The sequence below is a fragment of the Vulpes lagopus genome, chromosome 3, assembly GCF_018345385.1.
Source record: "Vulpes lagopus strain Blue_001 chromosome 3, ASM1834538v1, whole genome shotgun sequence".
Lineage (NCBI taxonomy): Eukaryota > Metazoa > Chordata > Mammalia > Carnivora > Canidae > Vulpes > Vulpes lagopus.
Genome location: NC_054826.1, coordinates 148274568 through 148291089, shown reverse-complemented (window position 1 = coordinate 148291089; position 16522 = coordinate 148274568). Strand labels below are relative to the sequence as shown.

Here is a 16522-nt window from a genome sequence, read left to right as displayed (position 1 = left end):
TACATCTCACTTAAAAAAGAGTCACAGCATAACAAAACAAGCTTCATTTTATAATTTCCTCAATGGGAATTCTGAGCCTATTTCATTTGTGATCTCAGAATTTTAAATCCTTCAATAAGCAATTTTTCTTGGATTTATAAAATTTTCACTTTTGAAAATTCTGTTATCAAGTTGGGTTTCATAGTTAACACTAGCAGCTAAGCTAAGCATATCGATCTACTTTTCTAACTTTGTGGTATTCTTTGATGGGGTTTTTCAATATTTCTATGTGTTTGATCTGGATGAGAAGACTATCTATGACTTATAATTTCCCAAGATTTGCTCAGGATCATCTTTCTGAGGGTGGGGAACTGTTGGGGCTAAATCAAGACTGAGAACTATCACAGAAATGTGTTCCAGTTCTAATGATGCCCTTTGGGAAAGAATGTAGGTTTGATTCTAATGAATTCTCAGTTCTATTTGAGGTAGCATGTCCACACCCAACTACAAAAAAAAAAAAAAAAAAGGAAATTGCTAGCAATGTGTAGAAAACAGGTAATCGAGCTGCACGTTGTAATAAAGAAGACCATTCTCATACTTTATAGAGTAACTCCTACAGGTCTGGAAACAGCAAGTTACAGGGCTTTCAGAATGCCATGTTTCATTCATATGCATTTCATATCAAGCATAATTTGATACTTTGATACTTTCAAGACACAGTGGATCTATATTTTAGATATATCTGATGGATGTACAAATATCCTAAGGACTAGAGGACTAACATTTTACTTACTTCAGACAGTACGAAAACATACTATAGTCACTATAAACAGCAGCCTAGCAACCTGGGGATGCCATGTGTTCACTTCAAAGACTAACACTACAGAAAGTGCTGGAGTCATGTGGATTTAAGGACCTTAGCAGAATCCAGATGGATCTGAGGCATTAAGTGAATCATATGGATTCTCCCAAGGATCATCATTTTTATTAGGTTTGGCCCTTCTCTTCCTGAAGAACCAGGGCACTGTCCATTGACACTGGCCAGGCTCTGTGCAGGCTTACCTTCAACTTGCACTTCAACATTTTTTCCTGCTTCCTACAAAGGTTTTCTCTTTCCCTCTCCAACTTCTCTCTTAGCTGGGCTATGTTTTCTTTGAAGCTGCTCTCTTCCGCCTCCAGTTTTTGCTGTTGCTCCTGTATTTCTGTCTTAGCATTGCCTGTTCCTTCTCAGCTGCCTCCTTCAAATGTTTTAGAGAGAGAAGAAAACAACACTCAGGTCTGATGATTTTATTTTGCGATATTTTGTCTTGCTGCAACTGCAAATTTGGCCTTTTCTTACATTTATCTTTTAATAAATAAAAGTAATCATTAGTAAGCACAGTTATCTTTCAACTTTTGTTAGAAGAAACTAATATGACTCATGCTTTCAAAGGATGTCACAGCATCACAAAACTCGTTTTATTAATCCCTAAAAGGAATTCTGAACCTATGTCATTATGAGCCCTAAATTTTCATCCCCACACCAGGTAACTCACTAGGATCTGGTGTTTCTTCACCTAACACTCCATCGATCACATCAAAGATCCATGGATCCAATGAATACTTTTCTTCTTTATTTGCTGCAATCTCTTTTTTTAGTAGCTGTATCTCTGTATGCAACTTGTCAGATTTCTTTTGACACCCTTCATTAAGAAGTTCTTGGATCTATAAAAAAGAAGGAGTCTACTTTCGAAAATCTTCTATTATCGAGAGGAAGGGTTTTGAGTTTAACAGTTTCAGCATTGAAGCACTGTGTCCACTGCTCTATCATCCAAGAGTGCTCTTTGATGAGTCTGTCCTGTAAAGTGGGATTATGCATGGTTTACACCTTCCCACAATTCCCTTAGTACCATCTCACCACGAGTGGGGTCAGTCTAGGTCAGACCTGAGAACTATCCTCACCAGATGAATTCCAGCACTGAGGATGTCCTTCAGAGGCATGAAGGATTAATTCTATCTCAGTTCTACTGAGGCAGCATGAACACACACATCTAACAAACAATGGGAACTGCTGCCCTCCTCTAGAACACTAGTTATCAAGTGCCAGGTTGAATTGAAGAATTAATTTTCCTCTGTGCTTTGGTGGATGACTCACACAGATCTGGAAACAAATGCAGCAAATTTTAGAGCTTTCAGATTCCTGTATTTCAAATCTCATCCAATACTTTTAAGACAAGATGGAGTTCTTTCAGGTCTGTTTGATGGTTTAACCAAGAATCCTAAGGACTAGTGGACTAAGGCCCTATTTACCCAGGGCCCAATGAGACTACCCTAACAATCCCCATAAACAGCAGCCCAGCACCCAGCAGATGTTAACTGCACACTGCAAATTCTCACACCACATATGGCACTGGACTTTGTGTATTTAAGGGCCTCAGCAGAGTCCAGATGAATTTGAGGTTTCAATGAATTATATGTCTTTATGATTCTCCCTGGGATCTTGATTTTTATTAGTTTGGGCCCTCTTTTTTCTGAGGAACCAGGGCACTGTCCATTAGGCACTGCCTAGGCTCTGGTGCAGGCTTACCTTCAGCTTGTGCCTCAACATTTCCTTCTCCAACGTCTCAGTTAACTGGGCTGCGCTTTCTCTACAGCTTCTCTCTTCAGCCTCCAGTTTTTACTGTTGCTCCTTGTATTTCTGTCTTAGCAGCACCTGTTGCTTCTCAGCTGCCTCCTTCAAAGCCCACTCAGCTGTTCCACAAATGTTTTAGAGAAGAAGAAAACAACACTCATGTTTGATTCTAGCCTCCTCAGACATGAAACTGACTTTGAAAAGGTAGCTGAGAAACCTCTGAATTATGTGGATCCCCAAGAGCACATTTCTGGATGTGATTGAGATGGCCTTCCTTGTCTGCCAGATTTAAAAAGACAACTCTGATGGTTATATTTAGCAGTGTTGTTCCACAGAAAGAGAAGAAGCTCTTTGTTTCAGGGAGGTTTGGCAGAAGGTAATGCAGCAACCTACCCACTCTGCTATATGCTCAACCCCACACCTGTACCTGATAGGGCCTTCTCCTGATAGATGAGGCCATAGTCTCCCTGTAGAATGGAGTTCACTACTGCCAGCTGGTTCTGTAAGAAGTGCTGGAGAACTTCATTTGCCTGAAGAAACAAGGAACAGAGACATGTCATGTAGCAAAGATCCTGTCTTTTTAGGGAAATCACTGTTCTATAAAGTCACAAATGTGGCCTTGTAAGTTTTGCATTTGCTTAGATATCCCTCACTAACTTTCCTTGCATGGCTCCAATATAAATCCTGAGTTGTCTTGTGAGACCTGAACCTCCCATTTCAGCTTGCTTCGTAGCACCCCATCTTTCCCTCCAGAGAAGCCATCCACAGGTACAGCTGACCAGACATGTGTAAGTATAAATGGGAACCTCCGGTGTTCTCAAACATTTGCTCAATCTTTTTTCTGCAAGGAAGGATGCTCCTTTCTTAACTAGGATAACACTTATGGATACTTTCATCTTGCATGTCTTACTCCTCTTGCAGCGTGCTTTGCCAAACTGCCTTTGTAGTTATGAAGATGGTCAATTACTCTAACCTGCCCTACTAGCTCTCTCACTTGCTGGTAGTATGACTTTGGGCAACTTGCTTACTACAATGTATATCACATTTCTTGACTGCATAACTATAGTATCTAAATTATAGTAATATTCTGAGCATTAAATTCAGGATCCAATGAAAGTACCTAACTATAGGTTACTTACTATATGCATAGGGTAGTAAAAAGGTACTGGACATGTCAGCCATTATTATAATTATTGTTATTGTCATCATAATCATCAGCATGAGTTTACAATCTGTTCACGAAAGTATGATAACCATACAATTGCCTATTATTTGTCTTCATTTCAGATAATATCACCATCTTGAGAACAAAGATTGTGTCTTTACTCTTTGCATCCTCTATACTCAGCAAAAAAATGATCACATTGTTTGATAAAGAACAATTGTTCTCTTTAAACCAGAATTTCCAATTTGACACCCTTTCTTGGGGAGAAACATTTCTAGTCTCCTCAACAATATATAGCTAATTGTGGATAAAAACTTAAAGTGTGGAGCTAAAAAAAAAATAAAAAAAAATAAAGCTTGGAGCTATCTCCATGCTCTGCTTTCTCCCTCAAAATGGTGCTGTGATCTTAGATTTTCAGTAAAAGCAGCAAACATCCTTTGACTCTAGGATTCTGACAACTACCACTCTTCCTTTATTCTTCACCTTAACCCCTTTCCTGGGCACTAGGTTATAGTCCCATTCAATCTTGTTCTTTGCTTCTAAGTAGAGATTGTACCCTCTAGGAACAGAGAAAATTTCTCTTGAAATGCTTTTCATCAGGGACTCTGAAAGTTGCTTAATATTTGCCTGGGAATATTTGACAGATGCATCTTCACTCTGCAGCAAGAAATCTTCCTTCTTTTTCTCTATGGTGTCCTGTCAGGGAAATCCAACAGAAAGAAGCTGCTAGAAAAAGCATCCTGATTACCTCGGAGTAGACTGGAACATGGAATGGACTAGGAATCAATAGACTTTAAGTCCTAGTTTTTTTTTTTTAATAGTTTTTATTTATTTATTAGAGACACACACACACACACAGAGGCAGCGACACAGGCAGATGGAGAAGCAGGCTCCAAGCAGTGAGACCAATGTGGGGCTCAATCCCAGGACTCCAGGATCAGGCCCTGGGCCAAAGGCGGTGCTAAACCGCTGAGCCACCTAGGCTGCCCCGTTTTTTTTAAAGATTTGTTTACTTGAGAAAGAGAGAGAAATGCATGTGAGTGGGGGAAGGGGCAGAGGGAGGAGAGGGAGAATCTCAGCAGGCTCCCTGCTGAGCTCAGAGCCTGATGGGGAGGCTCCATTCTACAACCCTGAGATCATGACCTTAGCCAAAATCAAGAGTCAGACACTCAACTGACTGGGCCATCCAGGTGCCCCAAGAGACTTTTAATCCTAGTACTGATCAATTCTCTGTATTACTTGTAGAAATCCCCTTAATTCCTTTGGGGAATTATCTATAAAATGATAGAGTTGGAAGAAATAAGCTCCAATTTTACTTCTGCTGTAGTAGGATTAACAATGACTCAACCATCAACAATGAACAAAGAAAGTTGAATTGTGGCTAGAAGTAGCAGTTCCTCAGAGAATTTGGGTTGCTCTGGATGGAAATGTGTACAAAGAAAATAAAATCATCCAGTGATGACTGAAGGATACTCTGAACAGAGTTTGGAATCTTTCATGAATTCTTCCACCAAGGATTCCAGCATGTGAAGATAGAAGTACAGATCTTTTCCCCTGAATTTGTTTTTTTTTTCCCCCTGAATTTGTAAATTGCACTCCAAGGGACTGAATATGCCAACAACCTTAATGAACAAACTGGAGCCTCTTCAGAGGGCTGCAGATGACCTTGGTCAGGATGACACCTTGTTTTTAGTCCTGTGATATCAGGAGCAGAGCACATGGTCGCCTCCTGCCAGACTTCTGACCTATATGGACTGATGAGCTTATTCATATTTGTTGTTTTAAACTGGTATATTCATGACAAGTTTTAATGCAGCAATACAAAAATTAATAATATGCCTACATAATAAAAGAGAAAACCATTGCCGATAGAACCCTGTCTTACAATAATCGAGGCTCCTTTGACCACAGTAAAGAGATCAGCTATTTGATAAAAAATATAGACTTCCTCAGGTATCATTTCAGAAGGGGAGAAATCAGGAGTGCTAAATGCTAAGACAACTACCATCATTTTTTTCTGGAATTCCCACTTGCCATTCTTGAAGGAGTGCTCCATGAACACTTCAATGGCTTCCCTCTCACAGTCTGCATAAACATCCAGCAGTTCCTGGAGCGTGTCTGTGGGGAGCCTCAGTTGCTAGGTAGTGGCCAGTTGCCGTCTGCATGGCCACTGAGTTCTCACACAAAGGCAGAGTTGTCAGCACATTCTCTTTCTATTTATTTATTTATTTATTTATTTATTTATTTATTTATTTATTTTAAAAATTTATTTATTTATGATAGTCACACAGAGAGAGAGAAAGAGAGGCAGAGACACAGGCAGAGGGAGAAGCAGGCTCCATGCACCGGGAGCCCGACGTGGGATTCGATCCCAGGTCTCCAGGATCACGCCCTGGGCCAAAGGCAGGCGCCAAACTGCTGCGCCACCCAGGGATCCCTGTCAGCACATTCTCCAAGCAAGGAACTGCTCCCTTCCTGATGGCCCTCACAGAGGCTTTCAACAGAGTCCCCAGCCCTGAATAAGCCAGGAAATTTGAGGATAAATACCAAGGTCTCAATCATTAGCTTACAATTTTTATGGATCATCATCCTTAGATCACACACAAAAAAAAACCCCACTTTTTTTACAAGGAAATATTATTTTCTCATTTTGAGAATGTATTCCTTTCTTACAACATTACTGTTTTCCTGTTCTTTCTTTTACTGTTCTCCCTTTCTTCAAATTACAATTACCAATTACATATGCACATGGGTCACTGGAAAAATGGTTTCCCATTCAATGAGAATAAAAAGGAATAGATTCTATAGGTGAAGTAATATACACAAACAAGACCAGCTACATAATTCCTGTGGCCCAGTACAAAATAAAAACTTTGGCTCCTAGTTGAAAATGATTGAGAATTCAAAGCAGAGATGGGCCCAACTCCACACAGGGTACTGCAGGACTGCTTAAGTCACATGCTCACAAAGCCTGCCCTGCATATAAGATGACGCAGAATCTTGTTTCTCAGTGGGCTTGCAGGAACTCACAGCTTCCTATTTATGATCTGACTCATGTAAATTTACAAAATATCTGCTATCTCCTTAAAGATTTATCCCATAGGATTTCTCAATATACAGATTTTCTCTCTTTAATTCCATCTTGCCTTTTTGTGATTAGTGCAATAGGTTCCTATGTAAGTCTCAGCAGACCTTCACCTACAGAGACTTTAATTGATAAACACACATGGAGATCTTTTCATGGCATGAATATCGGCTTCTCCATAGTTACACACAGATGTAAACAAAATTACTGATAAACCCAGGATATAATCAAAGCCCCACCACACATGGACACAGAGATATGCTTTGGACAAAGGGGACTCACGGCTGCCAGTGACAATGATTCCCTCTGTTATGGTCTTGGTCTTTGAGTGAAAATATAGGTACAGAATTTCTTTGATTGCTCCTGGAAAGTACTGTCCAGCTGGTCTTCTGGCACCTTCTCAAGATGGAATAAGAGGTTTTTATCATTTGTAGGCCAAAGATGAAGTACTTCTGTTTTGGAAAGAACTTCCTGATACACTCTCCAGGCATGTTGGAATTCTGGATTTTGGTATTTGTGCCTGCAAAGGTGGAAAAAAATTGATCGCTGAAAAGTGGCCTTCAGGTAAGGGGGTCAGGACTTTCATTTCCAGGAGTCTTTGCATCACTGTAGCTCCTGTGCCTATAAATCTCCTTTAATCCAATCATTTCAAACCAACCTGGGCCATCACTGTAGGCAAGGAAAATCCATTTCTGCATGGAGCAGAGGCAAGAAAATATGGGAGAAGAAGGGAGAAGCATCAGTCCCAACCAAAGCAATTTATGGTCAGTTTCCTTAGCACTGTTGTGATATTTAGTGGTTTACGTATTCATTAAATGTTTATCAAGTCACTGATGAGTGAAAAAAATGGGGACTCCTGGGTGGCTCAATGGTTGAGTGTTTGCCTTCGGCTCAGGGCGTGATCCTGGGATCTGGGATCAGGTCCCACATCAGGCTCCCTGCAGGGAGCCTGCTTCTCCCTTTGCCTACGTCTCTGCCTCTCTCTCTGTCTCTATCATAAGTAAATGAATAAAATCTAAAAAAAAAAAAAAAGAAGAAAAAGAAAAAGAAAAAAATGATGAGAATTCCTTTTGTGATCTGATTATGTCCATATTAGATATGAAATATGGGTCCTAAAATAATGTAATACCAGAAAGAAGAGTAAGATATTGCTTGTGAAAATATCAGGAGGATGACAAATAATACCAACATAAGAAAAAAACTTATACAATTCAGAGTAAAATCACAATAAATAAATATATTTGGAATTCTTTCAGCAGAAACATTCATAGGGTAAGGTTAATCTAAAGGTAATTTGGCGAACTTGACATTGTCTATCTCAAACTATGTCTACCTTGGCAGTGCTTCACAGAATGATTTTGGGGAGTATGTCAGGAGTTCAATAAAGATTTTTGAAGGAATGAATACATGAACAATTAAACAAAATATGTATTACTTCCAAGTGCCATCAGTTATTCACCTTGCTAAAATAAAATAAAATGCATATAAAATTTACATGTAGTAAATTAACAATATTAAAATGGTGATATAATGTACAAGATTATAAGAAAGAAGAAAGGGAAATGATGAGAAAGATCACTGTGAATCTGAAAATCTTACTAGATGGATATTTTTTTTCCTGTACACTTATTGGATAAATATCCTTTGTCTGAAATTTGTAACTATTCGGGTACTAGTAAAATCTTCATAGAATATTTCATAGAAACATGAAATATATTTTTAAAATTAGATCACTTAAGTATGGTATACACATGCAAAAAAAATGCTATTCAATCTTAGAAAGGAAGATATCCTAACACATGCTACAGCATGAATGAATCTTGAGGACATCATGGTTAATGAAATAAACCAGTCATAAAAAGAGAAGGAGCGTATGATTCCATTTAAATGAGGTATCTATATGGAGACAGAGTAGGATGGTGGTTGCCAAGGGCCGGAGGTAGGGAGTCTATGGAGTTAGTTTTTAACAGGTACAGAATTTCAGATGGGGAAGATGAAAAACTTTTAGAGTGGGTGAGTGGTGATAGTTGCACAACAATGTGAGTATACCTATTGCCACAGAACTATAAACTTAAAAATGGTTAAAATGGTAAGTTTTATGTTTTATATATTTTTCCATAAAAAGTTTAGGGTCCTTTCATTTCTTGTGACTCTAGGTTTACCAACTTCTAATCTGCTGAGCTATTTTGCGTGGAACAGGAAGAGCACATAATAAGGAGCTCAAGTATGTGGGTCTTAGGAAATTATAGCACTATAACCTAGAAAAATGTATTCCTATACATATTTGGTCTAAAGTCATTTGGTTGAACATTGGTCCTTAAACTTCCTCAGTGAGCTTTCTCCAGCACCTAGAGTTTCACAAGCAATAACCTATGATAAACAATCACCAAACACCATTCAAAAATCACCCCTCACTATTAGATTGCATCTCCATCTGATGTCAAACAAAGTTGAATTCAAGTGCTGACTGACAAGGTTTAGTTGACTTCCCCCGCCCCCGCCCCTCCCTGTTGAAACTTCCACCACCCAGAGCATGCTCTGAGACCTGGGATCAGCTTTACGGCATCCTCTGAGTATTCATCTTCCGTGATTGATGCTCCATCTATCTTCAACTCCAGGGTAAAATCCCAAACAGTTCAAACAAACTCACAAACTCGGTGGGGTCCTCTTTTTCACCAGAGGTTGAGGATTTTGTCCTGATTAGCTGTGTTAGTTCAGTCACATAGCTGAGAATTTAGCTAAGGAAGGAGAAATACCACAGTTTCAGCTTGTATTTAAAAACAAATTTTATAAACATTGACTTATGTCCCATGTCCCCTTCCCCTTAACCATGACAATTAATTCACAGGAAAGATGACAGTATCAGTTGCCATTCCTGTAAACTCCATACAACTTGGTGGTTTGGTCCCTGGGAGGATACTGCAGCTATTCCAGGGCTTGATTTTTGATGGTGCCTATGCTATTGTAGATCAAGGTGCTGCTCAGAAACACAGTCAGGGCAAAGATCTTTGGGTTGACCTATGAAACACATTAGAGCAAAAGGCTAAAGAGTACACTCTTCATTTACTTGTTAACATGCACAGTGACTAGAATGTAGTAGGTGTGTACCAAGTAGCAGGAAATTATTCCTACAGCAAATTTTATGTGCCATGGTCAACATTAAAAACATAATGTTACTCAGTTAAATTCAACAACTATTCATTAGATATCTTCTAAATGACAGGCAGTGCATTTGGTTGGGTGGATGCAAAGTTCCATATGACAATCCTTGCCCCTGAGAAGTTAGTTGACTTTCTGGGTTAGCAGACCAGACTAATATGTAAACATACAACCGTAACTAAGTGAATGCTTTGCCAGCAGTGGAACCAAAAGTTAAAATATAAAAGAGAAAGGGAGTAAATCCAAAAATGTAAAAAAGTGTCCTGTGAATTCAGAGTAAGACTTTACATCTGACTGTGAAATGATAGGAGTAGGTAAAAATAACAGCTGAGTTGGGCTGCCTGGCTGGCTCTGTCAGTTAAGTGCCTGCCTTTGGCTCTGGTCATGTTCTCAGGGTCCTGGGATCAAGTCTCAGGTTGGGGTCCCTGCTCCTCTGGAACTTCTCCCTCTCCCTCTACCCCTTCCTCCTTCTGCCCCTTCCTCCCTCCCTCCCCCTGAGGGGCCTTGCTTGTGCCCACGAGTGCTCTCCCTCTCTCTCTCTCAAATAAATAAATAAAATCTTTTTTTAAAAAGTATCTAAGAAAACAAGGAGGGTGAAATTCCAGAGGGCAAGCAATTGGTTTGGATAGGAACAGTGACAATTCTTCCCCCTCCCCACACATAAAAAGCTGGTATGAAGGAGACAAGGATTACTGCAAGCAACTGTCCAATGAGAAGTAAGAGCTAGCAGGAGCAGAGCCAGCAGGAACCATGGACAAGAAGGGCGCTGTGAAGGGTGTCAGGCAGGGGGCAACTGATGAACATGCTGGAATGTCACAATATGGAATCTGGAGGGAGACTGCTATGGTTCAACACCTGGAGTTCTAATCATCTACTGCCTGGGAGACTTTGACAAAGGAACCTACCTCTGTAAATCTTGACTTTCTCATCGTGTACTGTGTAAAAAAGTAATTCCTACTTAATTCATTACTGTGCAAGTCAATAACAAAAGCCTTCCAGTACACTGAATTTTCCACAGTTAATGTACTATTTCTACAATGAGCCTGTGAAGCCAAAGAGAATTGAAGCAACAAGTTCGGTGTCAATAGGTCTGTAAACTGGGAAATACTAAGAAATATTAGGGTAATTAAAATATTTTTTGTCAAAAAAATCAATTTGATTCTTAACAGACCTCTGTGCAAGAGATTAGAAGTAAAACATGCGTTTAGTATTGCTGTGTTAGAAGGCAATGTAGAGTTCCCATAGTTATTATTTTGAAAAGCTTTTGGGAGGAGATGATCTTACAAAGTGATTTTTTAAAAAAGATTTTATTTATTTATTCATGAGAGACACACAAGGAGAGAAGCAGAGACACAGGAAGGGGGAGAAGCAGGCTCCATGCAGGGAGCCTGATGTGGGACTCAATCCAGGGTCTCCAAGGTTAGGCCCTGGGCAGAAGGCAGCGCTAAACCGCTGAGTCACCCCGGCTTCCCTTACAAAGTGATTTTTAAAAACTTAATGTAAAGTGGGACAGCGGTAGCAAGGCAAGAAGCTTTTATCTCCCAAATAAACAAGTTGAATGAGATAGTTCTATTATATACAGATAAATGATCATTGGTTTCCTAAGTTACTCTCTGGAAGAGTTTTCTGGAGTGATGGTTAAATGCTCAAAAACGGATTTTTAATAAATACTGCCAGTTATTTGTGGGGATCGTACATTTAAAAACAATGCACGATGAATAAACCATATAGTTAGGTCATACAAGTTACTTTTAACAGCTGAGATTAGGAAGATTGCCGTTGAATTATTCCATGCAATATAGCTTTGTAGTATTTTCAGGATATTGGATGTTATCCATAAAAGAACAATCGGCAGTCCAAATTTTAGATTTAAATTGTCTCTAGGGTAAGGGTCATCTTTTCTCTTTGTTTTTCCAGTGCCCAGCAGGACCCGTGTGAGGAGGAAGGGCATCGGGAATTGGAGGGAGCAACCCATTTTTAAAGTCGGGTTATTTGTTTTTTGTTGTTGAGTTGTAGGAATTCTTTATATATTCAAGATATTAACCTCTCATCAAACATACAGTTTGCAAATATTTTCTCCCATTCTGAAGGTTATGTTTCACTCTGTTGATTGTGTGTTTTGATGCACAGATGTTTGACATTTTTAATTTTAATATACTTTTTTTGGCCTTTGTTTTTGGTGTCATATTCAAGAAATCATTGTCAAGTCCAATGTCATGGAGCATTCTCCCTATGTTTTCTTTCCTTCTGTTATAGTTTTAGGTGTTATGTCAAGGTCTTTGATTCCTTTATATTTTTTTCTGTAAATAGTGCATGTATGGTAAAGGTCTAATTTCATTCTTTCACATGTGGAAATGCAGTTTTCACAACACCATTTGTTGGGAAGACTGTTCTTTCCCCATTAAATGGTCTTGGCACCATTATTGAAAATCATTTGACCATATAAGCCAAGGTTTATTTCTGGGCTCTCTATTCTATTCCATTGGTCTATATGTCATTATTTATGCCAGTACCACACTGTTTGTAGTTTTAAAATCAGGAAGTGTGAGACCTCTAACTTTATTGTTTCTTTTTAAGATTGTTTTGGCTACTCTGGGTCCCTTGAGATTCATGTAACTTTTAGGATGTTGTTTATTACACTTTGTTGTTTAAGCATTGTTCTTTTTCTGAAAAAAAAATGCCATTGAGATTGTGATGGGGATTGCACTGAATCTATAGATATCTTCAGATGGTCTTGACAGTTTCATAACATTAAGTCCTGCATCCCATGTACACAAGATATGTTTCCATTTATTGTCTTATTTATTTTTGTTTTTATTTTTGAGAGAGAGGAAGGGAGAAAGAGTGAGAGAGAGAGAGCATAAGCAGGAGGGAAGGGCAGAGGGGGAGGGAGAAGCTCAACAGGAGCAGGGAGATTGACATGGGGCTTGATCCCAGAACCCCGGGATCATGACATGAGCCAAAGGCAGACACCTGACTTAACCACCAAGACCCCACATTTCTTCTTGAATTTCTTTCAGCAACGTTTTGTAGTTTTTGAGTATATAAGTCTTCAGCTTCCTTATTTAAGTTTATTCCTAAGAATTTATTGGTTTTGGTGCTATATATTTTTGAAGCCATTTTATTTATTTATTTATTTGAGAGAAAGAGAGAGCAAAGGGAGGGGCAGAGGCAGAGGAGGGAGAGAATCGGACTCCCTGCTGATCAGAGAGAGCCAGATGCAGGTGGGGTTCAATCCCAGGACCCTGAGATCATGACTTGAGCTGAAGGCCTTATTCCCCTAAGATCCTGCCCCTGCAATCAGCCTCTCCGAACCCTTGCCATGTTCTACATCAACTGACAATTCTGAAATGAGCTTCAAGTGCACGTGCAACACACATCCCTTCAGGTAAACTCTGGACAGCTGGGGCTTACCAGGACTGGGGATCTAGGGTCTGGGCCCAAACACCTATATAGCTTCCGGGACATAAGGAGCCCACCTCTCAAAAGATGCCACTCTGAGGTGGCAGGTGCATGTGGGATGCAGTCATTCTCCATTTAGTTTTGCTGTTGATTGGGTACAAATCTCTCCCAGTAGAGCTCCAAGGTATAAGCCACCATATCTTCACTGGCAAGTCAGCAGTAGAGTATCCTCCAGTATCGCCTTCAGGGGGAATAGGATCATCTGTGTAGGTGAGAGTTTGGAATTAGGCAGATCCTTGAACTCCTAAGATCTGCTCCTGTGACCCAGTCTTTCCCTACACTTGAATCACTTGCCTGATCCATGTCCCAGGCTACTCTGACCTGCTGGCCCATGTGGTGGACAGCACACACCCTGTCAGCCAGCCTTGGGCAGCCAAGGCCTTCCAGGCATGAGAGACTTGAGCCTGTCCCCAGTCACCTGCATAGCCTTAAGGGAGAAGGAAACTGGCTCACCACAAATCTTCCTGAGGTGGGAACTTGAAACTGATGACAATAAGTCCCTATTTGGATTTGCTGCCTGACGGGGTCCTGGACTTCTCCACCAATCAAGGGTCTTGGGTGTCTTTTTTTGGGAGGCTATCATGGCAAGTCTGCCCGACAGGGCAATCCAGCCTCTTCCAGTTCTGCCTTCAGGGAGAATATGCACCTTTGTGTAGTTTACGATTTGGAATGAGGCAGATGCCAGTACACCAAAAAGCCCATTTCTGTGACATAGCATATTCGGACATTTGCTCTGTTCCAGGTCCCTGGCTACCCTGTCCTGCAAGGGCATATGCATGTGAACTATGCAATCCATTGGTTGGCTTTGGACAGCCTGAGCCTTCCATGCTTGCGTGGCTCAGGCTGATCCCCAAAGACTTACGACCTGCACAGTCTCAGGGTAGAGAGAGTCCACCCCAAGAATATTATTCTGAGGGAGCACCTTCCAACGGACAATAGTCAGTCCCCACGTGGTCTTCTTGCCTGATGGAGACTCGGGTTTGTTTTCTTTTTAAAATATACATATATATTTTTATTGGAGTTCAATTTGCCAACATATAGCATATCACCCAGTGCTCATCCCGTCAAGTGCCCCGCTCAGTGCCCATCACCCAGTCACCCCAACCCCCCGCCACCTCCCTTTCCCTTTCCACTTACCCCTTGTTCATTTCCCAGGAGACTCAGGTTTTTCTCGGAACCAGGACTCCTACGTTTGTCAAAGCAGCTGAATAACTTACAGTTTGCCTTCGGGAGGAATATCCACCACGAGGGGCCTAGGGCGTGGGATTAAGCGGGTGCCTCGCACCCCCAAAAGCCTGCTCCCGAGGCCAGACTCCTCCCAGCAGGTGCACTGTTTCCGCGGGAAAGCCTGCGCATGCGCAGCACGCATCCATCAGCCAACCCCGGGCAGCCGTGGCCCTCGGTGCCTGAGGAACTCTGGGCGTTTCCAGCACCCCGGGGGCTTCCAGGGCAGAGCCAGTCCGTATCTTGAAACCTTTTTGAGGCAGTAGCTTTGAACTGGTGACCGTGAATCCTCATTTGGACTGGCTGCCTGATGGGGTCCTGGGATTCTCCAGCGTCAAGGTTCCCAGGAGTCTCTTCCAGAAGGAAAACCCGGCCAGGCACCCCTGCCCCAACGTGGGAGGCGCTGGAGATTGCCCCAGCTCTGCTTCAGGGGAACTATCGCCCACTGCGTCGGCCGCCCAGCTGCCCAGTTACCCGCTGCGGGTTCTCGCAGGCGCTGAGACTGCGCATGCGCACCGGGCACCCCGCGGGCCGGCCTGGGGCGCAGAGGCTCCCCGGGGCTGTTTGCGTGGCCTCCAGGGTGGACGCAGCCCATCCCCTGAAAATCCTTCAGATGCTGATGAGTCTCAGGTTCCACTTGAATCTGCTGTTTGGTGGAGTCCCGGCTTCTCTAAGATTCAAGTCTCCCAGTTATCTTTTTTTTATTTTTTATTTTTTTTATTTAAAGATTTATTTGTTCATGAGAGACAGAGTGAGAGGCAGAGACACAGGCAGAAGGAGAACAGGCTCCCTGCGGGGAGCCCCCTTGCGGTACTGGATCCCAGGACCCCGGGATCACGACCTGAGCCAAAGGCAGACGCTCAACCACTGAACCACCCAGGGGCCCCTCTTAATGGAGGATCAGCGCACTAGCCAGTCTACCCAGAACCAGGTAAGGCAGACCACATTTCTCCAGCTCTGCTTTCAGGGGGAATTTGTGATGTGTGTAACTAAAGGCTTGGAACTAGATGCTTTGTACTCCCAAGAGTGTGTCCTATAAGTCAGCCTCTGCCAACACTTGCCCTGCTCCAGGTGCCCCGCAGGGACCCCACATAGGCAGTAGGCACTTCCTCAGCTGGCCCGGGGCACCCTAAGCTCTCCTGGTCTGTAGGGCTTGGAGGAGGTCCACTTGGTGAAAATCATTTAGAGGGGGCGGCTTTAAATTGGCAACAGTGGATCTCCATTTGGATTTGCTGACTCCTGAGGTCCCGTGCTTCTCCAGCAGCCAGGGCCCCCAGGTGTCACTTATTGGAGGATCACCTGACCCGCAGGCCCCGCCTCTCCCTGGCAAGGCCACTAACTCCAATTCTGCCTTTAGGGGCATTATTCTCCACTGGGTAGCTAAGGTTGTGATTAGTGGGATGCCTTGTTCCCACCCACCACTTGCTCCCAGGGGTCTTCCCTGCCTGTGAAAGTCCTGCAAGGCCTCAACCACCTGCATTGTCTCAAGGGTAGAGGGAGGCCACTCCCCAAAAGTTGCTCGGAAAGGGCTGCTGCTGATGGGTTTATAGTCATCCGCCTTTTGGACCTACTTTCTGATTAGGTCCCAGGCTTGCTTTATTCAATGAAACCCCTTGTCAGCCAACCCTGCCTTATACTGGGATTGAGTTAGGATTCCTCCTGCCTTGCCTTTAGGAGAGTATATGCTTTTCTGAAGGTCAGGTCTTGGCATTAGGTCTATACTTTATACACTCTAAGAGCTTGCTCCTGTGATTAAGCCTTGTTGACACTTGTCCTGTTCCCAGTCTCCAGGTCTCTTCACCTTTGAGTCCAATGCATGTGCAGTCTGCACCCATTC

At 42.1% G+C, this 16522-nt stretch overlaps 1 pseudogene; it reads right to left on the bottom strand.

The window, feature by feature from the left end:
- Positions 1-1482: 1482 nt before the first annotated feature.
- Positions 1483-10928, bottom strand: LOC121487156 (annotated as a pseudogene).
- Positions 10929-16522: the final 5594 nt, after the last annotated feature.